Source organism: Electrona antarctica (assembly GCF_951216825.1).
Source record: "Electrona antarctica genome assembly, chromosome: 15".
NCBI lineage: Eukaryota > Metazoa > Chordata > Actinopteri > Myctophiformes > Myctophidae > Electrona > Electrona antarctica.
Genome location: NC_136796.1, coordinates 47,682,578 through 47,706,853, shown reverse-complemented (window position 1 = coordinate 47,706,853; position 24,276 = coordinate 47,682,578). Strand labels below are relative to the sequence as shown.

The window sequence follows — 24,276 nt, the reverse complement described above, 5'->3', positions numbered from 1 at the left end:
TGCGGCAAAATAATAATATATTTTTGGAATAACATTTTTACCTGTATAAAGTATATATTTTTTCTTTTACAAATTAATGTGTGGCAAAATAAATATGGAAATGATTCCTGTCAGAGAGTCCTTTATACCAGAGAGTTATAGGCTATTTATGGAATGACAGGATTCCTGTCAGAGAAATAAATAACACAAATAAAAGGTCTATCAGTTGAACATAAATCAAAGTGCATACAGACCAGGGGTCCATGCAGTTAGTACAGTAGGTGGATTAGATAGATATCTCAAATCAACATGCCTGGTATGTCACTCAGAGAGCAGGAATGTTTCAGACCATCAGTCACTGGTTTGATGACAAGAATCATGGCTATTAAAAAGATAGATGTAGTTATTAAAAATGACTTCTATGATTTATAATTTGTATTGTTTTTTTGTTTTGTTTTTTGTTTACATTTTGACAGCGCACAGTAGCCTACATTACAATCTGGGTGTCTTCTGCATGTCCCAATATTGGGTCAGCTTGTGATATGCCAAAATAAATATAAATATAACATTCAAATCAGAAGACTAGTACCAGAAAAACTAAAAACAATAAAAAACGGTTAAGGATCAAAAAGGAGAATAAGGTCCATAACCATCACCAAAAATGTCAAAAATGTCCTGAGCATTGGGGCTCTGTAAGTAATTTTGGTCTTACAGGACCTGGAACATGCATGTGATGGATACAACAAACCACCTTATACAATAGTTAACTATATTTCTATGGTCTTACAGGACCTGGAACATGCATGTGATGGATACAACAAACCACCTTATACAATAGTTAACTATATTTATGGTCTTACAGGACCTGGAACATGCATGTGATGGATACAACAAACCACCTTATACAATAGTTAACTATATTTATATGGTCTTACAGGACCTGGAACATGCATGTGATGGATACAACAAACCACCTTATACAATAGTTAACTATATTTCTATGAAAGTGAATAAATAAAGATATGTGTGGTATAACTATAGCCTGCTGATGGAAATGAGTGTGGAATAGAATGTTGTACAAACATGCTTGTTTGTGTGCAGGACTCCAACCTTGAATGTGGCACTTAAAGGATATTTATTAGTTTAATCAAATAGTTTAATGAGAACATTTTATCACTGAGAGACAGCCACTCATACTCCTTTCTGAAGCGCTTTCATGCGTTTTCAAAGACTTGGTCTCGTTAAAGCTGTTTTTAATGTAGGCTATTTGTCACAGTTGTCCTGCTTTTTGCCATGAACATAATTGTTCATGGCAAGTGTTTTTGCTATTGAATTGTGGACAAAAATTGTATCCAATGATAACAATATTCTTTAGTTTTGGGTCTGAGATAGCCCGTCTCCGGACCCCCCGGGTTGAGCTCCTTTGGACCTACCACGTAGGGTCCGGTCTCACCGGCTTCAAGCGACATGGGAGGCAATCTGACTTTCCCTGTTTTACCTCTGTGCTGCGGTGTGGGTGTCAAGCTGACATATTCCAAAATAAGCATATGAACGCTATAGGAGACAACGAACCTTCTGACCCCCCCCGCGAACGGCTCAGAAGCCGTTAAGTATTTTTAATGTTTGTGCAGCTCTGAAATTCTCTCTTCGGTCCCTCCTTGTTGACATCTCGGTTGGCTAGCTGCGCCTACGAGGCGCGTAGGGAGGCGCAGCTAGCCAACCGATATGCTGGAGGCGGTACAATGGGATGTCAACAAGAGAGAATTTCAGAGCTGCCAAAACGGTCGTACAAACATTAAAAATACTTAACGGCTTCTGAGCCGTTCGCGGGGGGGGTCAGAAGGTTCGTTGTCTCCTATAGCGTTCATATGCTTATTTTGGAATATGTCAGCGTGACACCCACACCGCAGCACAGAGGTAAAACAGGGAAAGTCAGATTGCATCCCATGTCGCTTGAATCCGGTGATAAGGAACCCTACATAAAGTCATCAAAATGTCAGAAACTTTAACGTAGGGTTCCGAAAGGAGCTAGGTCTGAGACTGGTATAGTCTTAAGTGTTTTTGCTATTGAATTGTGGACAAAAATCTTATCCAATGACTTTTTGAGGGCACAAGGCCAAGTGCCAGGGCATGAAGGCCATCAATTAAAAAAATATTTTCCGATGAAAATTGGTTTAGAACAGTGCTTCTTAAATAAATAATCACATCTTTAAATAACAAAATATAAGTAGCTACTGTTGTAAAATATTGTAAACATGTTTTGGGGACCCAGTCCAGAGATGAAAATCATAATGAAATGGCCTAGGACCCTGTCAGGCTGTCACCCTAGGCTAATTAATATAAATTTAATTTGGGGGTCCTTTAAATTTAAAGGGCTGAGGATCATTGGCTTAAACTGTGAGTTAATTCACATAAAATACAATGACAGCCTACATAACTTTTGAATAAGGGCTTGGTTTAGAAAAGCCTATATTTTGTGCTAAACTAATAATATTGAATAACATGGCATTGTAGAGAGGTTAGTGACAGATAAGATCATTTCTCCATTGTGGGGCTGCACCGCTGCAGGACTGAGGACTCTGCAGTAAGTGCAGCTTCAAATCAGTTTTTTGTTCTTACCTGGAGACAGTGTGTGCTGTGCACAGGGGAACAATTGTTTAATTATATCCATGGTGTCTTTCTGTCGCTATCCATAATGCGACGCAAAAGTACATTTATGTTTGTTTTGGTGGGCTAGATAGATTCGGTAGATCATCTCTCCTCCTCCTTGTATGGACAGCCACGCTGTTTCGCATTAGACAAAAATAAATCAGCTGGACCTAGCCGCAACGGCGTCAACTATGGGAGTGCTTGAGGGCTTGGGCACCCCCTGAAAAATTAATAAGCCAAATAGCACCCACTGAGATATCCCCTCATTTTGTCACGTAATCAAGGGCTGAAGATCCCCTTCCCTGGCTTTTGGAGGTGGGTTGGCTTATTTCTCTCACACAATGTGGCAACACTGAAGTCAAAACAAAAACAAGACACGTAGGCACATTCCACACACCTTTAGGTGCTTGGGCCACTGTCTGGGCGAACAGGTATTCATTCATTCAAATGCTAATAAGGTGGCTTTTGTTCTGCTGCGACGATGCGCCGGCGTTGAAACCTCTGTGCCCAACACGCTGGACCGTGAGAGCGGCGTCGTTACAAGCAGTGCTTTCCAACTACAGTCTGTTTTCGCTGCTAAAGAAGTTTACCACCTTTTTCTCCCTGCAAATGATGCTGACTTTTTTTTCACGAGTGGAAACAGTCAACGCTTCTCTCCAAAGCCACGAGTTGCACCTCCAGCAAGCTGCAGACAAGTTGGACATGCTCAGAGGAGACATAACGTCTCTTCGTGAAGGTTTCCAGCCACTTTGGGAAAAGACAACTGCAGCAGCAAGGGAGTTGGGCTTGAAAAGCCCAACTGTACCGAAACAAAGAATGATTCCCCGCCGATTCGACACCGGAGGGCGACGGCCACAATTACGCTATTATTTTGCACTCTATATTCTATTTTGTTTGCTGTGTTTTGCTGTTTTGATGTCGTATTATATTTTTGCTCTTTTTTGCACTCTATATTCTTTTTTGTTTGCTGTGTTTTGCTGTTTTGATGTCGTATTATATTGTCGTATTATATTATTGCTGCTGCATTGTCTGAAGGAAGCCAAACAAAAATAAGTTTTACTCTTATGTACGTGTACCTGTACACAAGATGTAACAATAAAGCACAACCTTGAACCTTGAAACAATTGAATGTGTTTGTTGTGAACTGAAAGCGCACTGTGTTCAATAGCAAACTGTAAATAAAGTACCAAACGAAAAAAAAAACGTTTTTGGGGCTGGGGGGGGGGGGGGGGGGGGGAGAGGCGGGGCTGGGAGGCGGGGGCTGGGGAGCACCCCCTGACGTTTTAAGAACCTTACGCCCCTGCCTAGCCGCAATTTGCAACTCTAGATTTTTTTATAATGGGATGAATCTAGAGTTGCAATACCCTCCATTGACTCCCCACTCATCATTTTGCGTTTGCGATCTGCTTGTCTTAAACGACGTTAAACTCACCAACATTGCAGCTGTAGTCCAAGCTTGAATTATTCTCTTTCAATCTGCAGAGCTTGTTTTTCATAAAAATCCCCCGTAGACATGTTATGAGCTACTTTCTGTCAAGAAATTCTGTGCAAGTGATTATTTTTCTAAGTGCTGGAGTTTGGAAGTGCTCGTCGTAAGTCACTGAACGTCCCTGCATGCATCTGTTTTGCATTTGCACATAATGCAGGAGGCAGCAGCGCGACCCCTTAATACAAACGAGCGCTTCCAAACTCCAACATTTCTTCTTCTTGACAGAAAGTAGCTCATAACATGTCTATGGGGGATTTTTATGAAAAACAAACTCGGCAGATTGAAAGAGAATAATTCAAGCTTGGACTACAGCTGCAATGTTGGTGAGTTTAACGTCGTTTAAGACAAGCAGATCGCAAACGCAAAATGATGAGCGGGGAGTCAATGGAGGGTATTGCAACTCTAGATTCATCCCATTATAAAAAAATCTACAGTTGCAAATTGCGGCTAAGCTGGACCATGTCCGACCAGCGACCAACGTTAATGTATGTGACATAGGACCGCCACACTGTCGCAACTGTAGAAACTATTATTTTGTTTTGAGTGATAGTAGCAGTTTGACCGGATAGCTAGATTAGCTACACTAGTAGGCAGCGTGTGGGCCTGTGGGCTAAATGCCCTCTGTTTACTCTGTCAGTGCGTGTATGTGTGGCGCGGAGGAGGAGGCGTGCGGGTGTGTGTGTGTGTGTGCGCGCGTCATGACAACCAGCGGCAGCGGGGGTAGTTATTAAGGAAAAGTACCGCAAAAGAATCAAACCACTTTGCAAATGGCAACACAACTACAACACAGATTTGTTCTGCGCGGGACGTGAGGGGAACATTGGTTACCGTAATGACTGGAAAATTGCGCAGAGGAAAAACGGTAAAATGAACTTCTGTGGGCGCCGGTCGGGGCACCACGGCCACTGTGGCCGTATGGGCATATACTTTTTCGAGGGGCACACGGCCAAAGATAGGGGCCACGACGGCCATGGCCGCCGTGAAATTCCTGCTCTTAGTACTAGTCTACTGACTCAAAGTAACATAACAGTGCTGAAAATGATGGCTCTTGGTTCTACACGGCCAAAGGCCTTCCACAAGGGGTCAGTAGAGCTGCATGTAGGAGCTAATGAGGATCAGAGCTATTGAATTATACAAAGTTGTGCCATAGAGGGGACAGACAACTGTTCAAACAGCCTGGACTGGAGAGGGACAAGATGGAGTTTGAAATACATTGTTTTTCAACAAGGGCGGTGCAAATATCAGCAATTTTAGTATTTTAATTTTAAATACAAGTATTGTACAGTGAGCAGTATTTGTTTTCATAGGCGACCATTTACAAACTCGGCTACAGCGACAACTAAAGTCTCTGTAAATGTTTTGTACTATTACTAAAAAACGAATGAATAGTAGGCTACTGTGTGCTGCGCTGCAAGGCCCTCTGGGAGTTGCAGTTCTCTCCCAGCTCTGCCTCAAACACCTACACCTGTCTGTGTGTCTGACTCCTGAGGCCTTCTGGGAGCTGGAGTTGTTGCCACGGCAGCCTGTGTGTGTGTGTGTGTGTGTGTGTGTGTGTGTGTGTGTGTGTGTGTGTGTATATATATATATATATATATATATATATATATATATATATATATAGAAAAGTGCCCAGGAATGTACTTCAGACGGAAGCAACAGACATCAGCTACGCTACGGTAACATTTCTATCCTGCTAGAGTTTAGTAGGCCTAGTAGCCTACTGCTAGCAAACTTCCTAACTCAATCTGTGCACTGCATGTTGATTAAATGATGTACGCTGTATAATAATACTAGTGAAATTAATGTCGCAATAATACTAATCAGTAGCAGTGCTTCTCAAAGTGTAGTCTATGCCCTGGTCCAGTAATTATAGCGAGGAGATTTTTTCACTGCTGTGCGAGGGGTCCAACTTTGCCGATAATAAACAAAACCACTCCGCTAATCACCGAAACAAAGGCTGTTTTGTGCTGGTGAAAGTCTATTCTCCAGACTGGGAAGTGTCTCTGTTCCCCATCTTCTCTCTAAAATGCACTATTTTTGTCATGAAATAAAATGCATCCAAGTGGAATGGCAACAGGTACATTGCTTTATTAAAATGGCACAACGTGCATTTATAGATAAACTGGGTACCTGAGACACTTCCCAGCCTGGATAATAGACTTTTTCCTAGGTCTAGTAGGCTTGGTTTCGGTGAGTAGCAACGTGGTTTTGTTTATTTTCGCCCGTGCTAAAGATTGATTGATTGATTGATTGAAAAATCTATTAACAGTTTGCAGAATTACAGTACATTTCAAGCACAAACTCAATACAAAGGCTGTTAACTGTGAGTGGACGACCCAATTATGCATTACACTTGTTTCCAATAGGGTCCACAATGTTCAATTCATCAAAAACATTTAGAGACGTACAAATAGACACTTCTATATAGACAAAGGACAGAACAGGAATTCATCATAAAGGAGGTAAAAAGGGAAAAGAAACATATACAGTGAGGGAAAAAAAGGGGTGGGCGGTGGGGGGGATTCACGTTCAGCTCCGTTCATTTGTTTGTTTTCCTTGGAGGAGCTGCGTTGGGTCCCCAAGTCGGCTCCGTGGCCGTACCTTGAGTTGGCTGTGTGGCCGCCCGTGACCATCTCTTGTGTTGTCCTTGTGTTGGGTCCCCAAGTCGGCTTAGTGGCCGTACCTTGAGTTGGCTGTGTGGCCGTGATCATGGCCGTGATCATGGCTAAGTGGACCCCAGGGACGCTTGCGGGAGATCCCTCGGTAAATACGTCCGAAATACAGAAAACTAGGGTCCCGAAAGGACTAAAGGGGGTCCCCAGGTGAATGATAGGCTATTAGTAATAGTTAGGAACCAAATGGACCCGTATTGGTCTGTTACTCAGAGAGTGTATAAATGGAACGAAATTATATTTATTGTAGCATAATGCATGGCAAACTGTACGTGGGTCCTTGAAATGAAAATAGTTAAATCACTCACTGCTAGATCAGTTTAAAAAAAACTGGCTTATCTTTTCAAATGGGGGTCAGTGGGTGGGTGTCAAGAGGTACTAGCTGCAGCCTCCTCCTCATTTGTCACACATCTGTAAATGTAATGCATGTACCACATGCATACTGTAAAGCAGCGGTTCTCAAACCTTTTCATGTCAAGGAAACCCAACTATGAATTTCGTTTTATAGTAGGCCTATACTTTGTTGATTATCTTTACAATATACAATTTAGGCATTTAGCAGATGCTCTTAATCCAGAGCAATTTATAGTAAGCAATAATCAAACATGGTAATATATCAAATGCATGATAAAAGTAATCAAGAATCAGACGCTGTGCTAAGAACCTAACAGTGGAATATCTATATAATGAAACGTGTACAATAGGGTGCTATATCTACATAAAATGCTATCTAAGTTACATAAGTTGAGCCTTTGCATATGCCTGTAAGGTCGTCGAGGCTACGGGCATAATGCAGTAATGGTCTTTTTTTTCTTTTTGCAGGTATTACAAAGGTCTTAAAAGTCCTTAAATCATCACTTTACTGTTACCGTGACCTGGGGAGTGGGGACCCCTCCCAAACAGGATGTGTGGACCCACAGTTTGAGAACCACTGACTTGGATCACCGGAGACCTCCTGGCTGGAGACAGGCAAATCCATTTAGCGGCGGACCCCCTGGCACTCCCTCAAGGAAGGACCCCACTTTGGGAACCATTGGTGTTGTTTTTGACAGCAAATTTTGATTTTAGTTTTAGTCATAGTCTCTTGAATAGTTTTCATTTAGTTTTAGTCACATTTTAGTCACCTACATCTACAGTTGATTTAGTCGAACAAAATGTATTTTGGCGGGCCTTGATGCCGTCGTAATGACTGTTTTTACACTTACTGAAAATAGCTGATCTATACAAGCCCACAACGCATCGCAGCGACGCGTTGTGGGCTTGTAGATCGGCTATTTTCAGCATGCACCTCATTGTAAAATGACTTATACTGGATCTCTTGTCCACTAGTCCCTTCCTAACATTTTAGTCTAGTTTTTATTTGTTATAATAATCCTAAACATTTTGCCAAACATCTCACACAGTCCTATCCTCCTGGTGGAGACCTGTGCCCAGAAGGGCACTTTTTCTAGTTATTTTTGAATTTGAACACTTTGAGAGTGTAATACATTAAGTTTATGTTTGTTTACTAAATGGATGTAATCCATTTCATGATGGACTTTATACAAGAGTGTACTGATGTTCATGACAGTTTTTGTTTAAAATACATAATGTTGAAAGAAAGTATGTACAAAGGTTAAAAATGCACAGATTGTTGCATACAGTATTTCATTTGTTTTCATTTAAAAAAGAGTTAATGTAATGCATATTTCATGGTTAAAAGCTTTATAGACAACAGACAGTTGATACTTTGATACTGATTAGATTTCTCTGACCCTGTCTGATGACGGGTCAGGTTTTTTTGTTGGATTGGATCGTTTTCCAGTTGACCATTCCAATAGATGGCGAGCTTCCCACCAGGATCTAGAGGTTGATCGACAGCGAGTATTCCCCCCATACTCTGGTGACCACTGGACAGACTACTGCACTCTACGGTGTGGTAGGTGTAATCTGCAGACTCCCCCACTCTCAGCTGCAGTAATCCCAATTCCCCCTCTCTCCCTTCGCGCACATGCATGCACACACATTCCCCTGGAACTCTGATACTTACAGTTTTGGAAACCATATGGAACTTTGACACATACACTGATACATACCTGAATGGTTTATCCTTGGAACTCTGAACCATAACACGTATACTGATTGTGCAATGTGCATACTTACCGTACCTTGTTCATCATTGGGAGAACAGTGACTGAGTGGTCAATTCATTACTTATTGAAAGGGTGGATATTTGTAAATTGTATTGTCCTATTTTGATTATTTGATTGAACTGGAAAGAAACAAAACTTGAGTTGAAGGTTTAAAGGAGATAACTGAGGATTCAAGTTAGAAAGGTGCACCCAAAATAGAAAGACACAGTGAACTGTGAGAATTGAAAGTGGCCAAGCAATTGCTATTTAAGAGTTGGTACCAATTTATTTGTTTTCCATATTGTATGTTTGTTTGTTTATTGCTTTTCAATATAACTGCCGGCAATCATTTAACATTTAACCTCCTTGTGTCTGAGTCTCATTTAAGCACTCACCATAGCTCCAGCAGTCGAACCTACACAATAACTAGTCCAGATTTTGCTATAGTGCCTTATAGGTGCTACAAGTTACTCACAATGTCACTCGCCCCCGTTTGGCACAAGTTGGTATTACATATAGAGGAGGGTTAATATAACTGTTGTCCTATAGAGGAGGGTTAATATAACTGTTGTCCTATAGACAGAGGAGGGTTAATATAACTGTTGTCCTATAGACAGAGGAGGGTTAATATAACTGTTGTCCTATAGACAGAGGAGGGTTAATATAACTCTGTTGTCCTATAGACAGAGGAGGGTTAATATAACTCTGTTGTCCTATAGACAGAGGAGGGTTAATATAACTGTTGTCCTATAGACAGAGGAGGGTTAATATAACTGTTGTCCTATAGACAGAGGAGGGTTAATATAACTGTTGTCCTATAGACAGAGGAGGGTTAAATGTAACTCTGTTGTCCTATAGACAGAGGAGGGTTAATATAACTGTTGTCCTATAGACAGAGGAGGGTTAAATGTAACTCTGTTGTCCTATAGACAGAGGAGGGTTAATATAACTGTTGTCCTATAGACAGAGGAGGGTTAATATAACTCTGTTGTCCTATAGACAGAGGAGGGTTAAATGTAACTCTGTTGTCCTATAGACAGAGGAGGGTTAATATAACTGTTGTCCTATAGACAGAGGAGGGTTAAATGTAACTCTGTTGTCCTATAGACAGAGGAGGGTTAATATAACTGTTGTCCTATAGACAGAGGAGGGTTAATATAACTGTTGTCCTATAGACAGAGGAGGGTTAATATAACTCTGTTGTCCTATAGACAGAGGAGGGTTAAATGTAGCTGATTTCCAGGTATACCATTTAATTTGGATCTGACTTAAAAAAAGTACTCTACATGGAAACCGAGAGGTGCAGTTGTAGAGCACTCTTACACTATTATCATAATTAGTAAGGAAGTTGTGTTTCGGTCCATTCAAAAGAGCACATGTAAATACAAACACATGGATACATTTAAATCCACGATTACTAGTGGCACCGAAAAGGTGTAGGCTGAAGCAGAGACTTATATTGCCTACCCTTTTTGAACAAAAATCTGGTTGAAAACAAGACCAAACACCGGTACATTATCAGACATTGATTTCACACACACAAAAAAACAACAGAAAACATCAGAATATTAATATCAGAGGATGAGTCAAACGTTATGATGTTGGGTAAATTAAAGGGATCTACTGTAAATGAAAGACCAGTAATCAGACAATGTAAATGTAAATACAATCACACATCTGAAGATCTGGCAGGAAATTACTTGGTCTACCACAAAGGCTAAGCAATATTTATTTCCCCAAATTCAAGGTACCAAAAGTGAACTCTGAACTTGGTAGTTCTGCCTTTAGCTTCGGTGGCCCTAATACATGGAATGACCTGCAAACTCAAATTGACCACATTGTTACCCTTGAGTCGTTTTAAAACCTTGGTGAGCATACAGACCCCCACAATATGTAACTGTTTTTAGATCATTTTGAAATTTGTCTTAGCTTTTTATTTGTAAACCTATGTAATTCACATGTATACCTTTGGGTTTTTTCCCCCCCTGATCTTCTGATGTATTGTGATGTTTTTCTATGTGATTGTATTACTCGACGACACTGAAAATGAGTTGAGAGATTACTCAGTGTAATTTCGAGAATAAATAAAACTTGAATGAATGAATTTACAATATATAAACAATAACTTAATCGTGTGGGGTGTGTCAATCAGTGAGACCAGTAGTGTAGGTGAGTGGATTTGTGGTTAATGTAGTGTTTGGTGTTGAATGGTGCAAACCAAAGGTCAAACTACTGTTGCTGCCATCAGGAAGAGAGAGACTCACCCCCTTTCTGAAACCAGCTCCTCGCCACTCGCCCTACACACTTGCCCTTGATATGCGCGTTCACGCGAGGCTGCGCCATATTAAGTGTCGTCCGAAACCAAGCAGCCTTGAGTGGAAGTGGCTTATAAAGCCCTCAAGAGCGAGTCTGTGCCGATCTAGACTCGATTGCCTTGTGCAGCCCTGCTCTCTGTCCGCATGGAAACCGCGACCTACAAATGTAAGTACCACCACAAATAAATGATAAATAAACTGCTCCTAAACAATCTTCATCTGATGCAGAATAGACGCTCCAACTGATGTTCACAAGGGCTCTTTATTTACCCCACCTTGAAAAACTATAAATGAAACCACACAAACAAAACAACTTTTAACACAATGATTTATAAACACCATGGATGTATATGACATGTCATTTTTGACAGTCACGCTGTATTTCCTTTTTCCATATTAATGAAATCCACATGTCACACAAACATACATGATGCAATGCAATATAACTGTACAAACAAAACAGGTAACACAATTGCATGATGGTAACCATGGCAACAAATGGTGTCTGTTTCCTGTTTCTGCACAAGGAGGGCGAGTGTATTTCAAACGTTTTTTTATACCCAGCACCCTAATCAAGGGAACTTGATTCAGCTGGAGGGGCACTTCCTGACGAGGGAACCTCCCGAGAGCACTTCAAGTCAAGGGACTGGTTTCAGAAAGGGCCAGAGAGAGAGCATTTATAGAGCACCCTGGGAATACTGGCCAGGTGCTCCCAATGCACTGATTGGCACCCCATTGTCCCAACCTTGAAGCTGCAGGCCTTGTGAAGACAGACTATTATACTATAGGCAGCACAGACACTACGGCCAAGCTACAGCCTACAGGGGGCTGTGACAGTGTGACACCCTCCCCCTACAAAACGAGGACCCAAACCGAGATGAACTAGCCAAAATACCTCTCTCTCTCTCTCTCTCTCTCTCTCACTATTTTCAAAAGGCTTTATTGGCAAGATGAATATGTTCTACATTGCCAAAGCATACATACAACAAAACAAATGTCAACATTGCGCACACAGAGACAACAACAAACATCCCAACAATAATGAACAACAAGCAATACAGTAACAATGAGAATAAATTAACAAACAGAAACATAACAGCAACTTAATGACCCTGTTCAGCCAGATATACCTGGTTCTTCTGTCCACTGGTTGTCCCTCAGTTGATGACAACTCCACACGTATTTTGCTGCCAAAAATGTGCATTTGGACTGTTCTCCCAGAACATATTGAAGTGATGAGTTATTAATGGTGGATTCAAATTATTCATATTTTTATTTAAATTTAAGGAAGAATGATTCTCTGATGTCTATATATTTGTCACATTGTAACAGAAAGTGTAGCTCCGTCTCCACCTCCCCTTGAGAGCAGAGTGAACACAGTCTGTCTTCTCTAGGCAGCCACTTCTGTCTGTGTCTGCCTGTTTCTACTGCCAGGCGGTGGTCACTGAGTCTGTACATAGTCAACATCTTCCTCAGTTTTGGATCAGTAACAGTGGTCAGGTAATTTGCCACTGTGTATTCTCGGTTGAGGGCCAAATAGCATTGTAATTTACTTTGGGTTTTTGTTGTGTTTTTCCAATATGTGATATAATGTTCTTGTTGCATTTTGGTAATTTGGTTAGTGGAGGTTGGTTTAGTCAGGGGAGGGGTGGTGGGGGTAAGACTCAGGACCAGCTGACTGAGGGGACTCCTGCTCATGTTCTCCATTTTAAGGCCTGGTGATGGTAGGAGGTGGGGTCACTATTTTGAAGGTGCTTATGGAATTTGAATGCTCTTTTCTGGATGTTAATCTCTCTCTCTCTCTCTCTCTCTCTCTCTCTCTGTTATTTTTTTATTTAACCTTTATTTAACCAGTAATAACACATTGATACAGAGTCTCTTTTCCAAGTGGTAACTGGCCAAGAGGCAGAAATAAATGACACCTCAAAGCTACATCATTAATGTCAATTACAGAACAGCCAATTAAAAATACATCCATGATACCCCATAAAGTACCTATAAAATATAATACAACAGAATCTCCAAAATGATACTCTTTAAGTCAGAGAGAAAATACAACAAGTCCAACATGAACAGAAATAATAAATATAGAGGCCTATACCACGGCTACTACACATCCACACTGCACCTCACATGTGCAGATGTTTGACTGTACATCGGAAATTATCCCCTTGAAACTACTCAAAGAAACTTTCGAGGCAAATTTTAGTCTGGACTGCAGGTCGTTCCATGACCAAGGGGCAAAGAAAGAGAGATTTTTTTTCAGATTTGAATGCTGGTACTGTACCGTATAGGTTGAAAAATTACAACAACATATAATTTGGAGGAAATGTAAGGAGGTAGATCACCAAGAATGGCTTTATAGATGAAAATGATGCAGTCTCTCTCTCTCTCTGCTCTCTCACTGCCTCTCTGTCTCATGTGTGTGTGTGTGTGTGTGTGTGTGTGTGTGTGTGTGTGTGTGTGTGTGTGTGTGTGTGTGTGTGTGTCTGTGTGTCTGCCTGCCTGCCTGCCTGCCTGCCTGCCTGCGTCTCTCTCTCTCTCTCTCTCTCTCTCTGTTGTGTGTGCTGTTGTGTGTGCTGCATGACAAGACACAGTGCTGACAGTGAGTCTAGGACATGTATCATTAAGCCCAACCAGGTGAGTGTGTTCCCCCTAACTCAGCTATACCTGCCTGTATAACCAAGACTATATAAACTGAAGCAACTTGCCCAGGTCTTCATATATATATATATATATATATATTACATACATACATACATACATACATACATACATACATACATACATACACCACTTCCTCAACCCCCTCTCCACTACAATACATAGACCACTTCCTCAACCACCTCTCCACTATACACGCCAGTTATTTAAGAGACACATGTGACTTCCTAGATAAGATCAAGCCCATAGCCGTGCCACCACACACATACATTTTCCCCATAGACATTGACAGCCTTTACACTAACATATACAGCCACTGTCTGCAACCCTAACCCGGGTTAGCAACATACTACATATACAGACACCCACACAACACACACAGCCAACCACACAACACACACAACACACACAGCCAACCACACAACACACACAGCCAACCACACAACACAGACAGCCAACCACACAACACACACAACACACACAGCCAACCACACAACACACAACACAGACAGCCAACCACACAACACAGACAACATACACCGACACAACTCAATACACAGCAACATCTCACACATACAAACCGTTACAACATACATACACAAGCGAACACATTCTCAGCAACACACACCGGCCCCCCTCCACCTCACTCGAGACCTCCCAGTAGCTCTGCTAGTGCTCGGCCTGGCCTTCTCCCACACCCTAGGACCCCAGCCCAAGTGTTCCCCCCTCCTTTAGGAAGGAACACTTCCCCACCAGCCTTACTCCCAACGCCTTCCATCCCACCCCTTCTCACCATCCCTACAACCAGGCGGCCGGCCATTCCACCCCTCCTCAGGACCCCCACAGACAAACGACCCGTCATCCCCAGTGCCCCCCGCCCACTACCCAGACCCATATGCTCTCTGTCCCTGGGGAGATGTCCGGAGGCCTTTGCTCTGGCGCCCCACCAGCCACAGAGAGCAAAACCCATTAGAACCAGCTCCCGGTTGCCCCCCACAACCCCCCTCCCCCCTGTCCCGGAGGACTCCACACTGCCTTCCTCCTCTGCACCCGGACCCCCTCACAGGGTTTGGGAGGTGGAGGTTGAGGGCAGCTCACCCTATCCCCTTCCTTCTGCCTCCTCGACACCCAAGACTACCCACATGACCACTGGAACCTCCCCCCGTTTCCAACCCAGAGAGTGCTCTACCTGTGAGTCCACAGCCCCAAGTCCACTCCAACCCACCTCACTAGTCCTCCCCACCACACCCACCACTCCCCAGCACACCCCAGCATCATTACAAGGTATTGAATTAAATTCCATTTCCCTTTCCCCCACAGGAGGCGCCGGTGTGAAGCGCGGGATCGGTACCCTAGGATCCCGGGTGATGATGAGTAGGCCACTATACGGGAACAACCGTGACCAAACAGGCCTGTCAGAACCCTGTCAGAACCACCCGATCCCGCAGCCTCTCACTACTGGCGCCTCACAGCCACACACGTCACCACCCCCTCCGGCCCCAGCACTTCCCTGTATACCTACATATCACCAGGCCAGGCCTAAGAGAAAGGTGCAGGACTGGAACATTGTGGTCCGAAAGCCGGTGGCCATCTTGGGGGACTCCAATTTAAATAGAATCACACCACACTATTATGCAAATAGACAGCTACCCTGGGGCGACCTTCCACCACCTGACCAAGGTCTTTGAAAAGGCGGAGGTTCACCCCAGGGTATAGAAATACAACATGACTCCATAGCTCCTGTGTTGTTGTAACAAATATCTCCAGGTAAAATAATTATTGACCTGATGAAGATCGTGTGAGATCGAAACGTTGTCTTCTCAATAAAGTAATTATTTTACCTGGAGAACGGTGTGCGAGCCCTCCCTCTTTCCGTGATTGCCTTATTGGCCCTGCACCCACTGTCGAGGTGCGTGTAAATACAAACGGGTATGCTATATGTAACAAAGACATCCTCTAAAATGTATATTGTATTCAATCAGCCATTGCTGTATTTTTAAACTGCAGCCCTCTGTCTCACCGGCTGCGCTCAGATGTCAAAGTGGGAATTAAGAGCCCGAACCGCAGTGACATGGGCCGTTGTGTGACGGTGTTGCACACTGAAAATACCTACAGCTCTGTGAGATTGTAGATAAGCCGTCATGTGATGTGACGTCAGGCGCTGTGCCCCCGGGGTATAGAAGGCGCGCCTACGTCACTAGCTCTCATTCTACTTTTCTCTGCCAATAGAGAACTGCAAGACTTCTGAACTCGAGTGCGTTTGAATGTTTTAGCTTCACAAGCCGGACAAGAGAAACCAGTTTTCTTGAGCGGACAGGACTGCTTCCATTGCGGCTTGATGAAGTTCGACATAAAGGAAAGCAGACTCCGGCGCTGTGTCAACTTCTACAATAAGCTACGCGATACAGACAACCCCCTCCTCCTCCTCCTCTTCGAGACCCTTGGTCCTCCAAAGTGTTCACCGGTGAGGGACCAAGGGACGCTCCAAGGAAGAAGCTGGACTACCCGCCGCTAACACGCAGCGCCCCAGCCTCTTCTACAGCTACAACCGGACAGGAGCGGCCTGTTCCAGCACCGCGGAGCCGCGCTCCTGCTACGGTCTCCAGCTCCCAGGCCTCCATAGTCAGGGCTACCGACTACGAGGTTTTTGGAGCAAGGCCTAAAGCTACAGCTAGGCCTCGCTACCTGGCCCCGCCGGCTTCTCTCCCCGCAGAGGCTCCGCCACGTGAGGAGGCTAGGCCCCGGTATGGGGACCGAAGCCCTCCGATACCAGCACCGAGACACGGTAGACGTGCTACAGTGTCCAGCGATCTCTCCAGAGTGCATGAGGTTCGATGACAGGTCAACAAAGGTCACCATCAAGGCGAACCCGGCCTTCATTCCCAAGAATGCCCTCTCGGTGTGTCTACCAGTAGACCTACAAGCTCTGCTTTCCATCACCCTCCATTCATCTCCGATGAAGACAGGAGGCTGAACTGCCTCTGTCCAGTAAGAGCGCTTCGCACTTATGTGGACAGAACGAGTCTTCAGGAAAGGGAACCAGCGGTTTGTGTCCTGGGGTACCAAGACCAAAGGGAAGCCTGTTACAACAGTCACTATCTCCAACTGGATAGTGGACGCCATCCGTCCGAGGGCCCATTCCACACGAGGTATGGCAGCATCGTGGGCACTCCATAAGGGGGTGTCGATCCAGGAAGTCTGCACTGCAGCAAGCTGGTCTACACCCTCGACGTTCGCCACATACTACAACTTAGATGTGGCAACGCCCTCTCTGGCACATGCAGTCCTAGGAGCTGCTTCTCTATAAAGAGGCCCACTCTGGCCCTCTGTGCCATGAGATGCACAGGCGACACTCTGAGTTAACCTGTACATCTCCACAGGGACCGGGCAAATGACCATTGAAGTCATTCAGCCCACCCTTTACCTCCGGTCCTAATACTCAGGATTCGGGAGTTCATAAGGTCCCATAAGCGAAATATTTCGCGAATGCTCACATAAAATAACAGTAAGGTTACTTTAGTAACCATGGTTATTTAAGTGCCCACTACTGTAAAAGTTTACAATTTTGTCATGTCACTGTTTAATTTTAAGAGCCATCCATCCATCGTCTACCCCTTATCTGGGCCGTGTCGTGGGGGCAACAGCTCCAGCAGAGCGCTCCAGACCTCCCTGTCCCGAGCAACACCGGCCACTTAATGCACCTGAAGGTCCCCCGAAAGTAATTATGTCATTGTACATGAAATTGCTATCTTAACAGCGTTTCATTTTTTGGTGCATAAGATATCAAACTGAAAAACAGTTGCATCATAGCAGGCCCTTGTGTTAGATAAAGTTTTTCTATTGGAGTACCTGTATAATTATTGTACAGTACTACATAGACAACTTTTTATTATTGACATCTTCAAACATCAATACATACAAACTATATTAGTTACTTAGTAACCAAACTTGATATTACATCAAATATATTTGTTAAAGTTGTAGGTTTATGTGATACATTGTAGCACATTCTGGAACCTCTATACATCACTGTTTCTCAATGTTGGGTTCGTGCAACATCAGTGGGTCAAAATGGACGCTTTCACCTCTGTACACGTGGAACGAAATGGACCCTAACTGGTTACATTTGTATACTCTCAACACTAATTTACACTGGATTTTACAGTGTACATTGTGGTCCAACCAATAAGGGGGCTGCCCATAAGTCAGACATCCCGTTACCATAAAAAACCTACACATGTACACACAGACCAGCAAGGGAAGGCTCCATTTGGACCTCCTGGTGGTCTCCAAACCCAACGTGATATAAGTTGTCTGGGAACGCCTCTACATCATTAATTTCTGCATCTCTTAAGGTCCATTTCACAATAGAATGCATTTGGATGGCAAAAATGGCAGATCTGCAAGTTCAGTGTCTTGAATGATATGCGCTGTGAGTTTGCATATCTGCTATTTTTCAGCATAGGACCGTTGCAGAGTGAAGTATAAACACGGCTTTAGGATTTAGAAGTCGTTTTTAGATTCCTCCTCCTCAGGGGTCTAAATGTGTTAAAACTTAAATGTGATCTGCAACAGGGCAACCTGGTTTTCCGCCTCCAACAGCACCACTGCAACCCAAATGGTGCGATTTCTGCTGATCGGCGTGTTCCCTATTGAGGAACTCCTGGAGAGCAACCTCAGTGGTATTTGTTTTCAAAATCTCTTAAAGTCAATCCATTAACTAATGCAGAATTAAGATTTGAACCTGCTTGGGATAATGTATTTCCGTTTGTACCTCCATAACATAAATCTGAGATATTGCTTAAGTGAAACATCATGTAGTTAGGGGGATTTCCCACCATTTGAAAAATAATGTTTAAAATATCTTATTTAGGTGGGATGCCAAAGCGTGGCGGTGGGGAACATTTCAAGGCCCTGGATCCAGATAATTGGTGAGTAAATCAAAGAAGAAAAAGAACAGTTCATAGATATGCATTGAGTTGACTACTTTAACCATCCCTATTTTCACTATTTATTAGCCATCAGTGGTAGTTTATCACTGGAGACAGAAAACATCAGGTAAGTGATGCCACCCATTGCAGAAATCTGCACGGCGTAGCACCTGGTAATTACAAAAGCCTAACTTAATTTGCTCACTTCTTCATCGCAGCTCACTTCCAATATATTCTATATTCTGGGCTAGTGTGCTTCCACTGAGATAAGTGTGGTCCTCTGGGTTGTAGAACATGTAGTTGGTTAGTCAATAACAATTGTTGTCCTACAGCAGTGGTTCCCAACCGGTGGGCCGCAAGGGCATTTCAAGTGGGCCCCCAAATCATTGGACAAAACACTAGAATGTTATTAAAATATAACATTCATATTTAAATAAGTCTTTAAAAATGATACTATTTTATGGTGTTTCTTAGACTGGAATAAGTATAGCCTACTATGTTCCATTGATCTAAGCCAGAACACAAGTTGATTGATCATTAAAATAAACATCTTAAGAAAATGCACGTGGCCCACCCATCAACTTGTCTACTGCCAGGTTATGTGATCAGATGGGCGGGCCGTGAAAAAATGTAAAGATTTTCAAGTTGGTTCTGCCACAAGAAAAGGTTGGGAACAACTAGGCCTACTGCACCCTTCTTCACCCATAACCCATTTAGACTTGAGGCCAATTCAAAACACATGCTAAGTCCTAACCTTAGTTTTTATTTTTAGAATTGACTATATATATATATATATATATATATATATATATATATATATATATATATATATATATATATATATACACACCACACACACTCACTCTACAGAATTGACTATATATATATATATATATATATATATATATATACCACACACTCACTCTACAAATAACAGGGCCTGTGCTATTTTAATTTCCATTAACGCCCTGTATAATGTAGTAACGTCCAAAATGACTCCCAGATTGAATTGCACATTGACATGAAGGGTATTTCAGGTCTAAATGGGTTCATCATTAATCATGCCATTTGCACCATATCATGCTTTTAGTTAATTTGCTTGATTTGCATGTCTTATCACTAAATAATCTGTGCTGATGAGTGCTGTCACGTCGCCAATACTAATTAAAGTGATATTTGTGAGAAAACCTTGTTTAAATCTATTCATTCCATATCATCTTTTTGGTTAAAGGCCAACAATCGTCAACAATAGGTTTGTGTACACACTAACAGATGGAATGCTTGAATTCTAGTTTACTTCGAGCATGCATTTTTGTATGTATATGATGTATTGCTGTAGTATCTGGGCTCCCCAAGCTACACAGGGAAGAACCTTCATTTGGTCAGCACAGTTGACAAAAGACCCACCGTCTAAGCCACCCTTCCCCCCTCAGAGAGAGAACAGGAGTAATATTATGCCTCTTAGGATGTTTCTGTGCTCAACAAGTCATAAATACACATATAGAAACAATTGTACTTGCATCCACATCACAATGTCATGCTGCGTCATGTATTTCATATTGCAATGTACTGAGTTGGGATTTAGATATAGGTTTACCTATGTCATGTTAAAAGTAAGGCTATGTTCTTCAGACGTGGTGTGAGCTTTAGAGGAGCCAGCAGTGCAGGGGCCGAAGTGATAGGTCAAAGAGGTCATACGGTTCCCAGATCCGTCCGGCCACCTATCAATAGGTTTCGCACGGCTTTTGTCTAAAGTTCTTTTGAGATGGATGAGTCACACATACCATATAGGAGAAGAAACACACACACACACACACACACACACACACTTTCAGTCACTCACTCACTCACACGCACACACACACACACTCTCAGTCATTCACACACACACACACACAGTTCTTGTTCTTGCTTAAATGTAAATCGCTCTGGATTAAGAGCGATTTACATTGCTAAATGCCTAAATTATAAATCGGGTCCACTGTCTTCTCATTATCGCCTTTTCCTTGATTCTATGTAGAAGCCACATTAAAGAAGTTTCCCCAAGCCACCAAAGGAATGCTGGGAGTAGCAGTGAATGGGAAGCTGACGGAGCTGAGGCGGTCCCACAAGTAGACAAACAAGTAATAATGATATTGCTATAAGGATATTATTAAAATGAAATAAATTATGATTTAGTCACAAGCTGTTGATACTTTTCATTGGTTAATTTTTTTTGATTGTATGACCTTTATTGGGTCACGCCAGCCCCTCCTATATCCAGCTTTAATGTCTGTCCACTACACAAACATTAAATTCAGATTGACAATGAATGGAGAATGTTACGTCATAGTGTATTGTACGTCATGATGACATGACGCAAATTGCGATGTGCATTGTAGCTTGCTTCTGAACTAATGATGCCTCTTTTTGATCAAATCAGATTCGGGGATGACATCAGAGTGGTGCCCATGAAGAGAAGCCTTGGTGACCTGGAGTCCTTTCCGTGTGGGATCATCATCACTGATGTAGGGTTACCATATTCTGAATGACCAAAAAGAGGACACATGCGCGCGTGGATGTGCGCGTGCATGTGCACGTGCGCGTCGTGCGTGTGCATGTGTCGTGCGTGCGCGGTTCTGTTTGGGTTAGGGTTAAAATAATCTATAACATGTCAAAATAATCTATAACAAAAACAAATGGTATGCTCCTAAATTTAATCAAATATGCTCTATATTACAGTGGCTCTCAAAGGTGTGATCCAGGGACCCTCATGGTTCCTTGAAGGGGTTCCAAATGGACCCATTATAGGTCTAACTCTGAGAGTGTAACACATGGACCCAAATGGACCCTTACAGGTCTGTAACTCTGATAGTGTACAAATGGAACCAAATGGACCCTTACAGGTCTTTAACTCTGAGAGTGTACAAATGGAACCAAATGGACCCTTACAGGTCTGTAACTCTGAGAGTTTAACTAGTACAAATGGAACCAAATGGACCCTTTAATTAGTTTAATAACTTTTAACTCTGATACTGTACAAATGGAATCTGGAATGGAGTTTTACTCTCAGTTATGGGGGTCCTTGAAATTAAAAGGTTTGAGAACCTGTATGCAATGGCTTCTCTTATAAAAAGAGAGACCAGCCTATTCTCCAAACCATCATATTATCTTATGCTTTGCTTCGTTGTACAAAATAATATTGGGTCAATTTAATTTGCAGAAGGACTCACCTCGCGCACAGCTGCCTTGTCTGTGTTGTTGACATGGGCTTGCAGGAAAACTTTTATTTGTGACAGACACATAGTTCCTTTGCAGACAATACAATGGCAGCGGTGGCCGAACGGATTGCGGAGCGGTCTTGATACCGGAAGGTCGCCAGTTCGAATCAGCGGTCCGACACGTTAAAATTACCACCGCTGAAGTGCCCTTGAACAAGGCATTGAACCACTACGATGAAATGTTCTATGAGCAGGGCCTGGCTGGAAACAAGTTCTTGAGCTTAGCCCAGAACCCAGATACCCTGGGTAAATATAGTAATCATTTCATTCACAATCTGCTTCTCATTGGTGAGTCACAAAGGTAAGAAAACAGTAGCATACTTTTTCTGCATGTCAATGATGAGATAGTTATTTTGCAATTCAAGCTTTCCTCACGGAGAGCAAGAGACAACAGTCTATGCAGCGCTGCAACAGCGGAGCAGCAGCGAGCTTTTCTCTGATCTGCTATCGGGACCAGTGCTGTCAGCGCGCATGCAGTTATGAATAATACACATTCAGGGGTTCGGGCTGAAAGTCCGCCTCCCACAGTATTTTTCCACTACGAACCATTGAACGTGCATTGTAATACACTTTGGTCTGAATGGTCTGTGAGTGTACAGATGCGTGTAAAACCCCGGACATTTGAAGGAATTTATAAACCCCCCCCGGACAGCCCCCCAAAAGAGGACGTATGGTAAGCCTAACTGATGCTTTCATGCTTATCGTTCTTTACTTCGTGCACACACCCACACACACACACGAGGCAGTAGTAGAGGCATTGCCTCAGGGCCCGCGGGGGGGGGGGGGGGGAGCCCGCGGGGGGGGGGGGGGGGGGGGGCCCGGCCGCTCCGATGCGTGGTAGTAAACTGTATACTCTCTCTCTCACTCTCTCTCTCTCTCTCTCTCTGGCTCTCTCTCCCACAAACACGCTGTTAAGTTACCGCGACTAAGACTACATTTCCTGTCAATAATAAGCAGTGTAAAATGTAGTTCATCAAGGGCCCTTCACGGCGCAGGCAGGAAATAGAGTGTTTAAACTGGGCTGCTTGGCTGCACGTTAGAGTAGATGGATGGGGGTTGGGCTCTCAAACCGTGGCACATTCCAGCCGCCACTGACACACACACACACACACACACACACACACACACGCACACACACTGGCTGTCTCTAGACACTCCCTACTTTGTGTGTTAAAAGTAAAACACAGTCGACCATTTTGACACAACCACACCAACACAGATAACTGAACACTATGGACTCCATTTTGCCACATTGGATTAAAGCCTAAAGATTAATATCGGGTGAGTGTTTTTAATCACTTTACTGGAACTTAGGGTGTTTAAATACAATGAGTCAAAAAAGTTGAACATACAAACAATGAAGTATCGCTTCTTAATTCTTCTGCTGCTTACACTGGTGAACAGAAAGAATAGGAAGAAATAGACTCGGCAGTGGTGTAAGGTTCCTATAACGACAGTGGGTCGTGTACTTTATTTACAGTTTGCTAATAAACACAGTGGTGCGCTTTCAGTTCACAATGAACACATTCAATTGTTTCAGCATCTTGTTTCAACATTTCAGCATGATCAATGATCAACAGTAAATAATTAAATTGTTTCAGCCATAAGCGGCGGGTGGATTTTACCTTTTAGGTAGGCTAGAATTACCGAACATTGCTTGATTGGTGGTACGTGTGAATGACGCCTAATGCCTAGTTCACACGTACCAAACACCAATCAAGCAATGTTTGGTCGTTTTTTTGTGCCACCACAATGCTTTTCCAATGGGAGTCACATGGTTTGATCAAACATTTGTGTTTGATTGCTGATTGCTGGTGGTGTTCTGCCCCTCCCCCCTCAAACAAAAATGTTTGGTCAAACCATGTGACTCCCATTGGAAAAGCATGGTGGTGTCCTAAAAAACGACCAAACATTTTCTTGATTGGTGTTTAATACGTGTGAATGAGGCCTAACTGGGCCGACCCGAGGCCCAACTAATTTGCATACATGTTAAGCCCGGCCCGATAACGTCGGTTTTGGGTTGTTTCTGGTTTGTTTGACCCTTTTGAAGCTTTAAACAAAGGTGATTATTGGTCAAAAACCTAGACGTTCCTCTCCCCTCTAGCAGCCTCCCCCCCTCTCTCTCCCCCCCCTCTCGCTCTCTCTCCCCCCCTCTCGCTCTCTCTCCCCCCCCCCTCTCTCTCCCCCCTCTCGCTCTCTCTCCCCC

At 43.1% G+C, this 24,276-nt stretch overlaps 1 protein-coding gene and 1 long non-coding RNA gene across 2 annotated transcripts in view; both read left to right on the top strand.

Annotated features, from left to right (window-relative positions):
* LOC306938122 (protein NLRC3-like) overlaps nt 1-24,276 on the top strand; it is a 359,664-nt gene that overhangs the window by 53,037 nt on the left and 282,351 nt on the right. The gene's annotated exons all lie outside the window — the stretch shown is intronic.
* Nucleotides 23,272-24,276, top strand: part of LOC306938922 — a 7,859-nt gene continuing 6,854 nt past the window's right edge. The window contains exon 1 of the long non-coding RNA XR_013791801.1: nt 23,272-23,351. This is a non-coding gene — a long non-coding RNA (uncharacterized lncRNA). The remainder of the gene's footprint in view (nt 23,352-24,276) is intronic.